The 14,651-nt window shown below is 37.3% G+C and overlaps 1 pseudogene across 1 annotated transcript; it reads left to right on the forward strand.

The window, feature by feature from the left end:
• Positions 1 to 913: 913 nt before the first annotated feature.
• On the forward strand, positions 914 to 2,490 carry LOC118018041 (annotated as a pseudogene). The gene has a single exon (XR_004681301.1). The product of XR_004681301.1 is annotated as an elongation factor 1-alpha 1-like (transcript).
• The last annotated feature ends 12,161 nt before the right edge of the window (positions 2,491 to 14,651 follow it).

A 14,651-nucleotide genomic window follows, 5' to 3' on the forward strand; every position in this document is an offset into this window, starting at 1 on the left:
CCTGCTCTGATTTATAGTAGAGCAATGGATTATAGGAACTCACCTGTAAGTGAAGGTTATCATCTACATGAGCAAACTACAGCCTATCTATTAACCATGAGCAGGTATGAAGTTACAGTCCTGGAATTTGTTTTATCTATCTGGAAGCAAGGAATAGCACCAACTGACACAATGAATAGCTAAGAATATGCATCTAATAAACATCAGCTAAATGTTGAAAGAATTAATTCATGACCAAATGGTAAATTACTATATAGAATATAGGCTCTGAAAAATATATAAGAAATACTTCCTAGAGACTTAAGGAAATAATTGCAAATTTTTGTGTCCAAAAGTTAATGGTTTGCATAGTATAAACTTATACCTGCAAAAAAGAAGCAATTAAGGTTGTCTAAGAATGTAGGAAAGCATGAACTATTGGGTTCATAGGAATGCTCAAATTATGCATGGACCAGACATGGAGGGTTCTCAACTGGGTTTAGGCAAGGTAATTGACTTGGGAAGCAAAATAGGAAGTAAGTTTTGGCCGAATTATATAGCAGAATGAATTATAGTGTACAAAAAATAACAACATCACAAGAAAAATTTTAAATGTATTAAAAGAAGAATGTATAGGGCGCCTGGGTGGCTCAGTCGTTAAGCGTCTGCCTTCGGCTCAGGTCATGATCTCAGGGTCCTGGGATTGAGCCCCACATCCCTGCTCTGCGGGAAGCCTGCTTCTCCCTCTCCCACTCCCCCGCTTGTGTTCCCTCTCTCGCTGTGGGTCTCTCTCTGTCAAATAAATAAAATCTTTAAAAAAATAAATAAATAAATAAAAGAAGAATGTATAGAATTCTCTAAGGAGGAAAATGTGTTAAAGATTTTAATAAAAAAAAGTTTTTTACTTTTTCGCAATGGGTTTGCCGCCAGAACACAGGTGTCGTGAAAACCACTGCTCAACCTAAACCAAAATAGGAAAGGAAAAGACTCACATCAACATCGTCGTCATTGGACATGTAGATTCGGGCAAGTCTACCACTACTGGTCATCTGATCTACAAATGTGGCGGGATCGACAAAAGAACTATCAAAAAATTTGAGAAGGTGGCTGCTGAGATGGGAAAGGGCTCCTTCAAGTATGCCTGGGTCTTGGATAAACTGAAAGCTGAACGTGAACGTGGTATCACCATTGATATCTCCCTGTGGAAATTTGAGACCAGCAAGTATTATGTGACCATCATTGATGCCCCAGGACACAGAGACTATCAAAAACATGATTACAGGCACATCTCAGGCTGACTGTGCTGTCCTGATTGTTGCTGCTGGTGTCAGTGAATTTGAAGCCGGTATCTCCAAGAATGGGCAGACCCGTGAGCATGCCCTTCTGGCTTACACCCTGGGTGTAAAACAACTAATTGTTGGTGTTAACAAGATGGATTCCACTGAGCCACCCTACAGCCAGAAGAGATATGAGGAAATCGTTAAGGAAGTCAGCACCTACATTAAGAAAATTGGCTACAACCCCGACACAGTAGCATTTGTGCCAATTTCTGGTTGGAACGGTGACAACATGCTGGAGCCAAGTGCTAACATGCCTTGGTTCAAGGGATGGAAAGTCACCCGTAAAGATGGGAATGTCAGTGGAACCACACTGCTTGAAGCTCTGGATTGCATTCTGCCACCAACTCGTCCAACTGACAAACCCTTGCGTCTGCCTCTCCAGGACGTCTACAAAATTGGTGGTATTGGTACTGTCCCTGTGGGCGAGTCGAGACTGGTGTTCTTAAACGTGGCATGGGGTCACCTTTGCTCCAGTCAATGTTACAACTGAAGTAAAGTCTGTTGAAATGCACCATGAAGCTTTGAGTGAGGCTCTTCCTGGGGACAATGTGGGCTTCAATGTCAAGAACGTATCTGTCAAAGATGTTTGTCATGGCAATGTGGCTGGTGACAGCAAAAATGACCCACCAATGGAAGCACCTGGCTTCATGGCTCAGCTGATTATCCTGAACCATCCAGGCCAAATCAGTGCTGGATTGTCACACAGCTCACATTGCTTTGCAAGTTTGCTGAGCTGAAGGAGAAGATAGATCATCGTTCTAGAAAAAAGTTGGAAGATGGTCCCAAGTTCTTGAAATCTGGTGATGCTGCCATTGTTGATATGGTTCCTGGTAAGCCTATGTGTGTTGAGAGCTTCTCTGACTATCCTCCTCTGGGCCGTTTTGCTTTTCGTGACATGAGACAGATGGTTGCTGTGGGTGTCATCAAAGCAGTGGACAAGAAAGCATCTGGAGCTGGCAAGGTCACCAAGTCTGCCCAGAAAGCTCAGAAGGCTAAATGAATATTATCCCCAATACCTGCCACCCCAGTCTTAATCAGTGGTGGAAGAACGGTCTCAGAACTGTTTGTGTCAATTGGCCATTTAAGTTTAATAGTAAAAGACTGGTTAATGATAACAATGCATCGTAAAACCTTCAGAAGGAAAGGAGAATGTTTTGTGGACCATTTGTTTTTTTTTGTGTGTGTGTGTGTAGCAGTTTTAAGTTATTAGTTTTTAAAATCAGTACTTTTTAATGTAAACAACTTGACCAAAAATCTGTCACAGAATTTTGAGACCCATTAAAACAAAAGTTTAATGAGAAAAAAAAAAAAAAGTTTTATAAGCGGAGTTTCATTCATGTTCTTCCTCTTTTCTCAAATGGAAATAATGAAATAATGAAAGGGAAAATGTGAATCTTAATCAAACAATGTGGTCATGAGTCTGCACACACAGACAAACTCCCTTGGAGTTCAGTTTGTGGCTTTGTTTATCACAAACACTTGAAATTCATCTTAATTCAGTCTGGTTTAGGAAACTCCAATCCCCCATGAGAAAATTGATTTCAAATCTATATTTTTTATTAAGCTAGATTGTGGTATCTTACTGCTTGAAGTACAGTGAACTTGGTCCTATTCCAATTCCTAGGGAGTAGAAATACAGTTTTTCGGGGTGCCTGGGTGGCTCAGATGGTTAAGCGTCTGCCTTCGGCTCAGGTCACGATCCCAGGGTCCTGGGATCCAGTCCCCCATTGGGCTCCCTGCTAGGCGGGGAGCCTGCTTTTCCCTCTGCCGCTGCCTCTCTTTATCTCTCTCTCTGACTCTCATAAATAAATAAATAAATAAATAAATAAATAAATAAATAAATAAATAAAACATTAAAAAAAAAAGAAATACAGTTTTTCTCCATTTCAATATGTTCTTCATAATTTTTATCAAAATGTTGGCTTGCCTACTTTCTCTGATAGTAAGAGAAAGTGGATATCCCAACAAATGAATAAACCAACTGCGTCTCCCTCAAAGATGTTGAAATGCTAACCTCTGTACCTATGAATGTGACTTCATTGGAAATTTAGTTTTGCAGGTGATCAAGTTAGGATAACATTGTTAGGGGACCTGATAAAAATATATGTAAAGGAAAATTTGGACACAGAGACAGAAATGCATAGAGGGAACATGATATAAAGACAAGGGAATGCTAAGAAGCCACAAATCACCTGAAGCAGTCAGAAACTGGGAGAGAAGCATGGGACAGATTATCTTGCACTTCCCCGAGAAGGAGCCAACTCTGCTGACACCTTGATATATTTATATATATTCATGTATATGTATATTTAAAATATAGTCATGTATATGTACAAATTGCTATGAAATAAAATATTTTAATGATAAATATAAAGGTTTTAAAAGTATAGTTGCTGGGTTATCATGAACAACAGTCTTATGTCTACCTTCTATACATATTAGCAAATACTTTTAATGTGACTTATAGAAGGAATGTCAAGAATTTTAGAGAAAATATTATTCTATTTAAGATAAAATCTGGAAGATTCAGGTCAATGTTCTGTGAAAGTTTGAGGTCTATTTAAATTTATGAAATCTGCTTATATCATTCTATTTCTGAGCAAGTTTCCAGTTAAAGATTTTTTTTAAATAAGCATTGTGCTAACATATCTTCATCTGCTGTTTTCACTGAATTCCTTTCTCAGCTCTTACATAATATAAATCTACATATGAACCTCTATTTTTCTCAGTAGTTATTTCTGGGACTATGGTCAATTTTGCTTTGTATAGAGTGAGTCAAACTTTTGTTCATTATCTGCTCTATGATTCACATACTGCTCCTTCCCCTCAGGATTCCAGAAATATGTCTTAAATTTCTGTTTATTCTTTTAAAATATTATTTAGTGTTTTAGTTTTTAGCAATTAAAATTATTTTATATTTTCATGTATTGTTTTCCCTTTATAAAAATGCCAAACATCATCTTTCCTCAGCATAATTTTTAATTAATGTATTCCCTGTAGTATGTGATACTTCTAATTTATTAATTTTTACTTTTAATTTTTACTTCCTTAAGTTTACATTTAATTCCCTCTGGATGTTTTGCATGAAAGCACTGACAAATGTTTGGTAGTTTGTTATTTGATGCTTTGGCAGCAACCATAACAGTAGTAAAAACTTAGCAAGTGTGGTGGGCTGAATAATGGTCCCCAAAGATATCCAGATATTAATCCCTAGAACCTGTGAATGCTCTCCTATATAGCGCAACTGACTTTACAGTTATCATTAAGGTAAAGATTTTAAGATGGGGAGACGATCCTAGATTACTGAGGTGGGCCCTGAATGCAATCACAGTGTCCTTATAAGAAGGAGACGGAGGCAGATTTGACTACAGACAGAAGATGAGAAGGTAACACAATGTTGCTCCAGGCTTTGAACACAGAGAAAGGAGCCATGGGCCAAGGAACGCAGCTCTAGGAGGTGGAACAGGCGAAGAATCAGATTAGAGTTTCCAGAGAAAGTATGGCCTTGCTAACACTTTCATTTGGGCTTATTGAAACCATTTTCTGACTTCTGGCTTCCAGAAATGTAAAATAATAAATTCCTGTTTATTTGAAACACTAAATGTGTGTTGTTTTAAACTATGTTGGTAACAATTTTTTTATACACCATAGGAAACTAATACAGCAAGTATCCTTGGGAGGTCACCATAACTACTTATGAAGAATATGGAGTCTCCCTGAACATCAGACCTTCCATGCACTTCTACTCTGAGGGTTAATTTGCATCCAAAAAAGGGATGTAACAGGAGATGAGACCTGTGAATTGAAGGGTAGGGGTGAGGTAGAGAGAACTGAGGAGCAAGAGTGGAATGCTGGGCTTATTATTGCTTGGATTTGTAAGGGATTGCCATTACAACCTTCCCCAATCTGAATCCTCTATGAAAAGAGCAGAGTTCTTTTTAAGTCACAGATTTGGGTGGCCTAGGAGTGTCACTTGGATGTTTAAGTGACAAAATATAACACAGAATAGAGGAGAAACTTACTCTATCACATTGGTCATAGAAATGAGCACAGTTTTTAAATCCAATAAAAAATCACAGTGAAAAAAGGTTGCCTCTGTAAGCATAAGAAGTCTGCAGTTTGGGGGCACCTGGATGGCTTAGTTGGTTAAGCTTCTGACTCGATTTCAGCTCAGGTCATGATCTCAAGGTTGTGAGATGGAGCCCTGCATGGGACCCTGTGTTCAGTGGGGAGTCTGCTTGAGATTCTCTCTCTCCCTTCTTCCCACCCCTTGCTCTCTCTCTGTCTCTCATAAATAAATAAATCCTTAAAAAAAGAAAAGAAATCTGCAGTTTTAGCACTTCAGAAGACTGACCATTGCTGCTAAATCCTTATTATGATGGTAGGCTCCATCTATGGCAACAGTGAAGCATTGCCCCTAAGTGGATTTCCGAGGCAGCAAGCATAACTGCTGGAACCTGAATCTAAAGAATCTGGGAGGTCTGTTCCTGGACCAAAGTGTGTCAGACATAAGAAGTCCAAATAAAAATGGATGAGATTTTAAAGGAAATGTGAAAGTCCTGGTCATCAAAAAGGGGTAAGAACATGTTACTGGGACACAATCTGAACTACTTGAAACCTCTTTCTAGACTTAAAACTAAGTATTTGAGTCTAATAGACTTTTAGTTGTTGTCTAGAGTCACAAGGGCTCCTTTCTTAAAAGTTGCATGGTGGGACACACTGTTTTTCAGTCACTTCCAGATACTAGTCAAAAAATTGTCAAGTCAAGCAGTACATTTTCAATATGTGAAGTTAAAACAGGAAAAGTACTTGGCTCTCCAAAATTCTGATGAAGTGTAAGGAGCATATCACTAGTTAATGAGGAATTATTCGCATCCAGGAGAATATTTCAGCAAAATATGTTTAGTACTCATCAAAAGAAGTACTCTCTGTTTCCTCTCCTGTCTTTTCAAACTCTTCCTATCTGAAGTTCTCCAACTTCCAGGCAGGTAACAGCAGCCCACACTGACAAGTAACTCTGGCATGAATGGGAAGGGCACCCAAAATCAGTAGTCAGCTCATTAGGATTTGTGTTCTGGCTTCTAGAGAATAATTTTTAAATATAAAATTATAACTTTTATACAGTGGTCACCAGTCAAGGCTTTTATTTAACACATTAATTAATGAAGGAACAAATAAGGTGCTACAGTCAGTTCAAAGGAATATATGAAGAGCAAACACACTGATACACACACAAATGGTCAATGAGAAACAAACCAAATTTGCCAAAAGATGCAAAATATTTAAAATATATAGGGCTATAAAATAAAATGTTTGAAATCACCTTTTGAGTAGAAAACAGCTGAAACTCTGCCTGAAATTTGCATTTCTATCGACAGAAAAAAAGACCCACTTGCATTATCTTCAATTTTTTGTAACTTACAGAGTTATAGTCAAAGAAAAGGAAAGTTACAGATCCCATAGAATTAGGTAAGTCCAAAAAGTATAATAAAGCTGAAGATACCATTGAAAGGACCCCCACCAATCTTTTGCCCATTTTAGAGACCTTCACATATTCTTCTGACATGTCTATTACATACCAATTATGTCAACATTGTCAAGCCATTACAACTCTGAAACTCAAGCTCTTGTACCATAAGAATAAAATAATTTCCAGATCACAGGATTATAAGGTAGAATAATTACTGTGTGTAAAAATCATGTTTTATGTAAAATCACCTTATAAAGTAATTTTAGTGTTTATGATCATTCTATATTTAAGTAACAGTTGGTTTCCATATCCAAAAAACAACTTGATCCACGTTTCCATATAAATGCCTGAAGTCCAATTTCCAAAAATTCATTTTCAGTACTAAAGAGTCTATTAGTAGTTTCTAAAAGTTATCATACTAACATAAAATTTATAGATAACTTTTAAAAAAATAGAATAGTTTTTATTTTGGGCTCCTGGGTGGCTTAGTCAGTTAAGCATCTGACTTTGGCTCAGGTCGTGATCTTAGTGTCCTGGGATCGAGCCCCACATCAGGCTCCCTCCTCAGTGGGAAGCCTGCTTCTCCCTCTCCCTCTGCCTGCCACTCCCCCCCTGCTTGTGCACTCTCTCTGTCAAATAAATAAAAATCTTAAAATAGTTTTTATTTTAATAGATGTATTATAATTTATACCTTAGAAGAATTTATACCACATACTAATTAACATATAGATTAATACTAAAATATTCTCTAAAGATTTTACTTTTTGGAAACTAATTCACTCAACAAATACATTAAAGATTAATCAGAGGGGTGCCTGGGTGGCTCAGTCGTTAAGCGTCTGCCTTGGGCTCAGGTCATGATCCCAGGGTCCTGGGATTTACTCCTGCATCAGGCTCCCTGCTCAGTGGGAAGCCTGCTTCTCCCTCTCCCACTCCCCCTGCTTGTGTTCCCTCTCTCACTGTGTCTCTCTCTGTCAAATAAATAAAATCTTTAAAAAAATAAGGATTAATCAGATATACTGTTTTAGGCAATAAAAAAATATATGTTTTCTCAAAAGGGTTACTGTTTAGAAAGGGAGAGCATAGAAAACAAAGTAATTTAAGTGAACTATTTGTAAACTGAAGTGCATTAAGGAAATAGTATTTTTTAAAAAAGTTAATGAAGGAACTATTTCAGGAAAATATCTCGAATATTTAACATATCAACTGAGAAGACTAATAAGAAATATAACCCCTTCAAAAGTAGGATGAAGCATTTTTTGTGGAGTGGAAATAGAAAATGCAAAATATTTTGAAATAAGAGCTTGATATAGTAAAGAATACGAAAACAAGTAAAGAAAAAAAAAAGTCAAGTAACCCAAATTTGGTGAAGAAAGATGAGTGAAAACAGATGAAGTCACAGAGGTAGATATGGACAAAAACATGCAAAACTTTCAAGATTTTAGTAGGGCCTTTGTATTTTATCCTAGATGCAATGAAAAGCAACTGAAGATTTTTAAGTAGTGGTGTGACTTAACCTTTGTTTAAGATTTGGATTTAAACAAACAAACAAAAAAACACTAAGGTGGGGCTAGTGTGAGGAAAATGGATTGGCAGTGTGAGTGTGATTCAGGTTGTTATCAGGGATCAATTTACAAGTTGTTATAGGAACAATCTAGGTATTTAATAATAGTGTCTGAGCCAGAATATTGAGGTAGAAATAATTGAATTTGAGACTTACTTTAAAAGTAGGAAATAAGTGATTTCTTCATGGAGTAGATGGAGTGAAATAAGAAAAAAGGACCAAGGATGAAATTTAGCTTTCTTGACTGACATGGTGAAAAAAAATAAAGTGCCATTTACTGACATAGGGATGAGTGAAGGTGATACCAAAGAATCTGTGTGTATGTGTGAAATAATAGATCAACTTAGGAATTTTAAAACTTAGAATGTGGAAGACATCTAAATAAGGTAAAAGTAAGGAAATAAGGCATCCGAATACTGATTCTTAAACATAAAGAAGATATATATGTTTGGCAGTTAGTGACTCAAGAATGGCTCACCAATGTAGATAAGTAAGAGAAGAGCACGTGGAACAAGTCCTGGGGTGCTCAGTTTTTAAATCGATAATAATAGAGTATATTGTAATGTTAAGGGAATTATTTAAAAAGAGAAGACTGCTTGTGGAGGTAGGAAAGAGGATATTGCCAAAGGAAGATATATTTTTAAATGTTTTATTATGGAAAAGTTTTATATATAAACAAAAGTAGAAAGAATAGTGTAATAAACTCCCATGTGTCTCTAACCTGGTTTCAAGTTTTCAACAGATGGCTAATCTTGTTTTATCCATACTTCCTGTGCTTCCCTCCCCCTCCCCAAATCCCAGCTGTTATTTTTAAGAAAATACCCAAAATTGTATTATTTCTTTCATAAATACCCAGTGGAGTGAAATCTTGAGAAAGTAAGCAAAAATGAGATCCATAGCAAAAGTAAGTTATGTCCAGGTACAAGTGCCTGGTCAGAATTTGAAATCTGATTGAAGATGATTGAAGCTTAAAGATTATGGCATAATTCAGAATCAGCTATAGGGAGTAAGGGCAATTATAAGAAAAACTTTTCAATATTCCTTGAAAGGATCACATCTATTATTTGTATAAAAATAGAACTTTTTCATTCTGAAAAATAAAAATAAACCTAAATACTAAAGAGAGCTAGCATTCACATATTAAGAAATGAGGAAGGGGTGTGTGTGTGTGTGTGTGTGTGTGTGTGTGTGTGTGTGTGGTGTGTATAGAGTACTGTCTATAGATAAAGGAGTTGATGATTGTGTTTTCTAAATTTTTCTCTGGCATCTCTGAGAGTTCAATTATGTCAATATATTTCCATAAGTTTCAATTAGCCTCTGTCATAATTACTTTCTACACACCTTATAAATTACATTGACATTTACCTGTCTTTCGTAAAGATCATCACCCTTTAAAAAATAATTAGGAAATTTCTTTAGAAACCATTTTTTTAAACATGAGGAATGACTCCTCTCCAAGTAGTAAGATTGATAGATAGACAGACATGGAGATATATAAATAATACATAAAATTTCAAATCAAGTACAATTTGTGAAAGAGATATACATAATTAGACATTGGTATATTTAGGATGTTTTATTGAGGAAACAAGGGACATTAATTAAGCAGGAATACTAATTCCTAAGTTCACCATTATTCTAATTATAGCTCTTTTAGTGCCAGTATTAGATCTGCAAAGGAGTTATGAGCTGGGGTAATCAAACACTGACTTTCCTCAGTGCCTCAGAGTCCTGTTCTGTTCAGAAGAGCCTCAGGTTATTTTTTGTTTGTTTGTTTGGTTGGTTGGTTGGTTGTTTTGGTGAAATATTTTAAAAATTTTTATTAACATATAGTGTATTATGTGTTTCAGGGATATAGGTCTGTGATTCATCAGTCTGACATAATTCACAGTGCTCACTATAGCATATACCCTCCCCATTATCCATCTCCCAGCCACCCCATCCCTCCCATCCCCCTCCACTCTAGCCACCCTCAGTTTGTTTTCTGAGATTAAGAGTCTCTTATGGTTTATCTCCCTCTCTGGTTTCGTCTTATTTCATTTTTTCCTGTCTTCCCCTATGATACTCTGCCTTGTTTCTAAGATTCCACATATCAGTGAGATCATATGATAGTTGTCTTTCTCTGAATGACTTCAGTTAGCATAATACCCTCTAGTTCTATCCACGTCGTTGAATGTTTGATGGCTGCATAATATTCCACTGTGTATATATGTACCACATATTCTTTATCCATTCATCTGTCGATGGAAATCTTGGCTCTTTCCATAGTTTCGCTATTGTGGACATTGCTGCTATAAACATCGGGGTGCATGTACCACTTCGGATCCCTACATTTGTATCTTTGGGGTAAATACCCAGTAGTGCAACTGCTGGGTCGTAGGTTAGCTCTATTTTCACCTTTTTGAGGAAGCTCCATCCTGTTTTCCAGAGTGGCTGGACCAGATTGCCTTCCCAACAACAGTGTAGGAGGGTTTCCCTTTCTCTGCATCCCTGCCAACATCTGTCATTTCCTGACTTGTTAATTTTAGCCATTCTGACTGGTGTGAGGTGGTATCTCATTGAGGTTTTGATTTGGATTTCCCTGATGCCGAGCGATATTGAGCACTTTTTCATGTGTCTGTTGGCCATTTGGATGTCTTCTTTGGAAAAATGTCTGTTCATGTCTTCTGCCCATTTCTTGATTGGATTCTTTGTTCTTTGGCTGTTGAGTTTGATAAGTTCTTTATAGATTTTGGATACTACCCTTTATCTGATATGTCATTTGCAAATATCTTCTCCCATTCTTTCGGTTGTCTTTTGGTTTTGTTGACTGTTTCCTTTGCTTTGCAAAAGCTTTTTATCTTGATGAAGTCCCAATTGTTCATTTTTGCCCTTGCTTCCCTTGCCTTTGGCAATGTTTCTAGGAAGAAGTTTTGCGGCTGAGGTTGAAGAGCTTGCTGCCTGTGTTCTCCTCTAGTACTTTGATGGATTCTGGTCTCACATTTAGGTCTTTCATCCATTTGGAGTCTATTTTTGTGTGTGGTGTAAGGAAATGGTCCAGATTCATTCTTCTGCATGTGGCTGTCCAATTTTTGCCAACACCATTTGTTGATGAGACCATCTTTTTTCCTTTGGACATTCTTTCCTGCTTTGTTGAAGATAGTTGACCATAGAGTTGAGGGTTCATTTCTGGGCTCTCTATTCGTTCCATTGATCTATGTCTCTGTTTTTATGCCAGTACCATGCTGCCTTGATGATTACAGCTTTGTACTAGAGCTTGAGGTCCGGAATTGTGATGCCACTATCTTTGCTTTTCTTTTTCAACATTCCTCTGGCTATGCAGGGTCTTTTCTGGTTCCATACAAATTTTAGGATTATTTGTTTCATTTCTTTGAAAAAAGTGGATGGTATTTTGATAGGGATTGCATTGAATGCATAGGTTGATCTAGGTAGCATTGACATCTTCACAATATTTGTTTTTCCAATCCATGAGTGTGGAACGTTTTTTTCATTTCTTTGTGTGTTCCTCAATTTCTTTCATGAGTATTCTGTAGTTTTCAGAGTACAGATCCTTTGCCTCTTTGGTTAGATTTATTCCTAGGTATCCTATGGGTTTGGGTACAATTGTATATGGGATCGACTCCTTAATTTCTCTTTCTTCTGTCTTGTTGGTGTATAGCAATGCCACTGATTTCTGTGCAATGATTTTATATCCTGCAACTTTACTGAATTCCTATATGAGTTCTAGCAGCTTTAGGGTGGATTCTTTGGGGTTTTCCACATAAAGTATCATATCATCTGCAAAGAGTGAGAGTTTGACTTCTTCTTTGCCAATTTGGATGCCTTTTATTTCTTTTTGTTGTCTGATTGCTGTGGCTAGGACTTCCAATACTATGTTGAATAGCAGTGGTGATAGTGGACATCCCTGCTGCATTCCTGACCTTAGGGGGGAAGCTCTCAGTTTTTCCCCATTGAGAATGACATTCGCTGTGGGTTTTTCATAGATGGCTTTTATGATATTGAGGTATGTACCCTCTATCCCTATACTCTGAAGAGTTTTGATCAAGAAAGGATGCTGTACTTTGTCAAATGCTTTTTCTGCATCTATTGAGAGGATCATATGGTTCTTGTTCTTTCTTTTGTTAATGTATTGTATCACATTGATTGATTTGCGGATGTTGAACCAACCTTGCAGCCGAGGGATAAATCCCACTTGGTCGTGGTGAATAATCCTTTTAATGTACTGTCGGATCCTATTGGCTAGTATTTTGGTGAGAATTTTTGCATCCATGTTCATCAGGGATATTGGTCTGTAATTCTCCTTTTTGATGGGGTCTTTGTCTGGTTTTGGGATTAAGGTAATGGTGACCTCATAAAATGAGTTTGGAAGTTTTCCTTCCATTTCTATTTTTTTTTTTACAGATTTTATTTATTTATTCATGAGAGAGAGAGGCAGAGCGAGAAGCAGGCTCCCAAGGAGCAGGGAGCCCGATGCGGGACTCGATCCCAGGACCCTGAGATCATGACCCAAGCCGAAGGCAGACGCCCAACCATCTGAGCACCCAGGTGCCCTCCATTTCTATTTTTTGGAACAGTTTCAGAAGAATAGGTATTAATTCTTCTTTAATGTTTGGTAGAATTCCCCTGGGAATACATCTGTAGGAATGCATCCATTTCTTCCAGGTTATTTAATTTGCTGGCATAGAGTTGCTCATAATATTCTTATAATTGTTTGTATTTCTTTGGTGTTGGTTGTGATCTCTCCTCTTTCATTCATAATTTTGTTGATTTGGGTCCTTTCTCTTTTCTTTTTGATAAGTCTGGCCAAGGGTTTATTCATCTTGTTCATTCTTTCAAAGAAACAGCTCCTAGTTTCATTGGTCTGTTCTACCATTCTTTTGGTTTCTATTTCATTGATTTCTGCTCTGATCTTTATTATTTCTCTTCTCCTGCTGGGTTTAGGCTTTATTTGCTGTTCTTTCTCCAGCTCCTTTAGGTGTAGGGTTAGGTTGTGTACTTGAGACCTTTCTTGTTTCTTGAGAAAGGTTTCTATTGCTATATACTTTCCTCTTAGGACTGCCTTTGCTGTATCCCAAAGATTTTGAGTAGTTGTGTTTTCATTTTCATTTGTTCCCATGAATTTTTTTAATTCTTCTTTAATTTCCTGGTTGACCCATTCATTCTTTAGTCGGATGCTCTTTAGCCTCCATGTATTTGAGTTCTTTCCAACTTTCCTCTTGTGATTGAGTTCTAGTTTTAAAGCATTGTGGCCTGAAAATAGGCAGGAATGATCCCAATCTTTTGGTACCGGTTGAGACCTGATTTGTGACCTAGGATGTGATCTATTCTGGAGAATGTTCCATGGGCACTAGAGAAGAATGTGTATTCTGTTGTTTTGGGGTGGAATGTTCTGAATATGTCTGTGAAGTCCATTTGGTCAGTGTCATTTAAAGTCTTTATTTCCTTGTTGATGTTTTGCTTAGATGATCTCTCCATTTCAAGGAGGGGGGTGTTAAATTCCCCCATTATTATTGTATTGTTGCTGATGTGTTTCTTTGCTTTTGTTATTAATTGCCTTATATAATTGGTTGCTCCCATATTAGGGGTATAGATATTTACAATTGTTAGATCTTCTTGTTGTGTAGGCCCTTTAAGTAGGATATAGTGTCCTTCCTCATCTCTTAGTACAGTCTTTGGTTTAAAATCTAATTTGTCTGATATAAGGATTGCCACCCCAGCTTTCTTTTGGTGTCCGTTAGCATGGTAAATGATTTTCCACCCCTTCACTTTCAATCTGGGGGTGTCTTTGGGCCTAAAATGAGTCTCTTGCAGGCAGCATATGGATGGGGCTTTTTTATCGAATCTGATAGCCTGTGTCTTTTGATTGGGGCATTTAGCCCATTTACATTCAGGGTAACTTTTTAAAGATACAAATTTAGTGCCATTGTATTGCCTATAAGGTGACTGTTACTGTATATTGTTTCTGTTCCTTTCTTATCTGTGTTATTTTTAGGCTGTCTCTTTGCTTAGAGGACCCCTTTCAATATTTTTTGTAGGGCTGGTTTGGTGTGTGCAAATTCCTTTAGTTTTTGTTTGTCCTGGAAGCTTTTTATCTATCCTTCTCTTTTCAATGACAGCCTAGCTGGATAGAGTATTCTTGGCTGCATATTTTTCTCATTTAGTGCTCTGAAGATATCATGCCAGTCCTTTCTGGCCTGCCAGGTCTCTGTGGATAGGTCTGTTGCCGGTCTAATATTTCTACCCATTGTAGGTTACAGATCTCTTCTCCTGAGCTGCTTTCAGGATTTTCTTTGTCTTT

The sequence above is a fragment of the Mirounga leonina genome, unplaced genomic scaffold (genome assembly GCF_011800145.1).
Source record: "Mirounga leonina isolate KUSES-001 unplaced genomic scaffold, KU_Mleo_1.0 Mir_170, whole genome shotgun sequence".
Classification (NCBI taxonomy): domain Eukaryota; kingdom Metazoa; phylum Chordata; class Mammalia; order Carnivora; family Phocidae; genus Mirounga; species Mirounga leonina.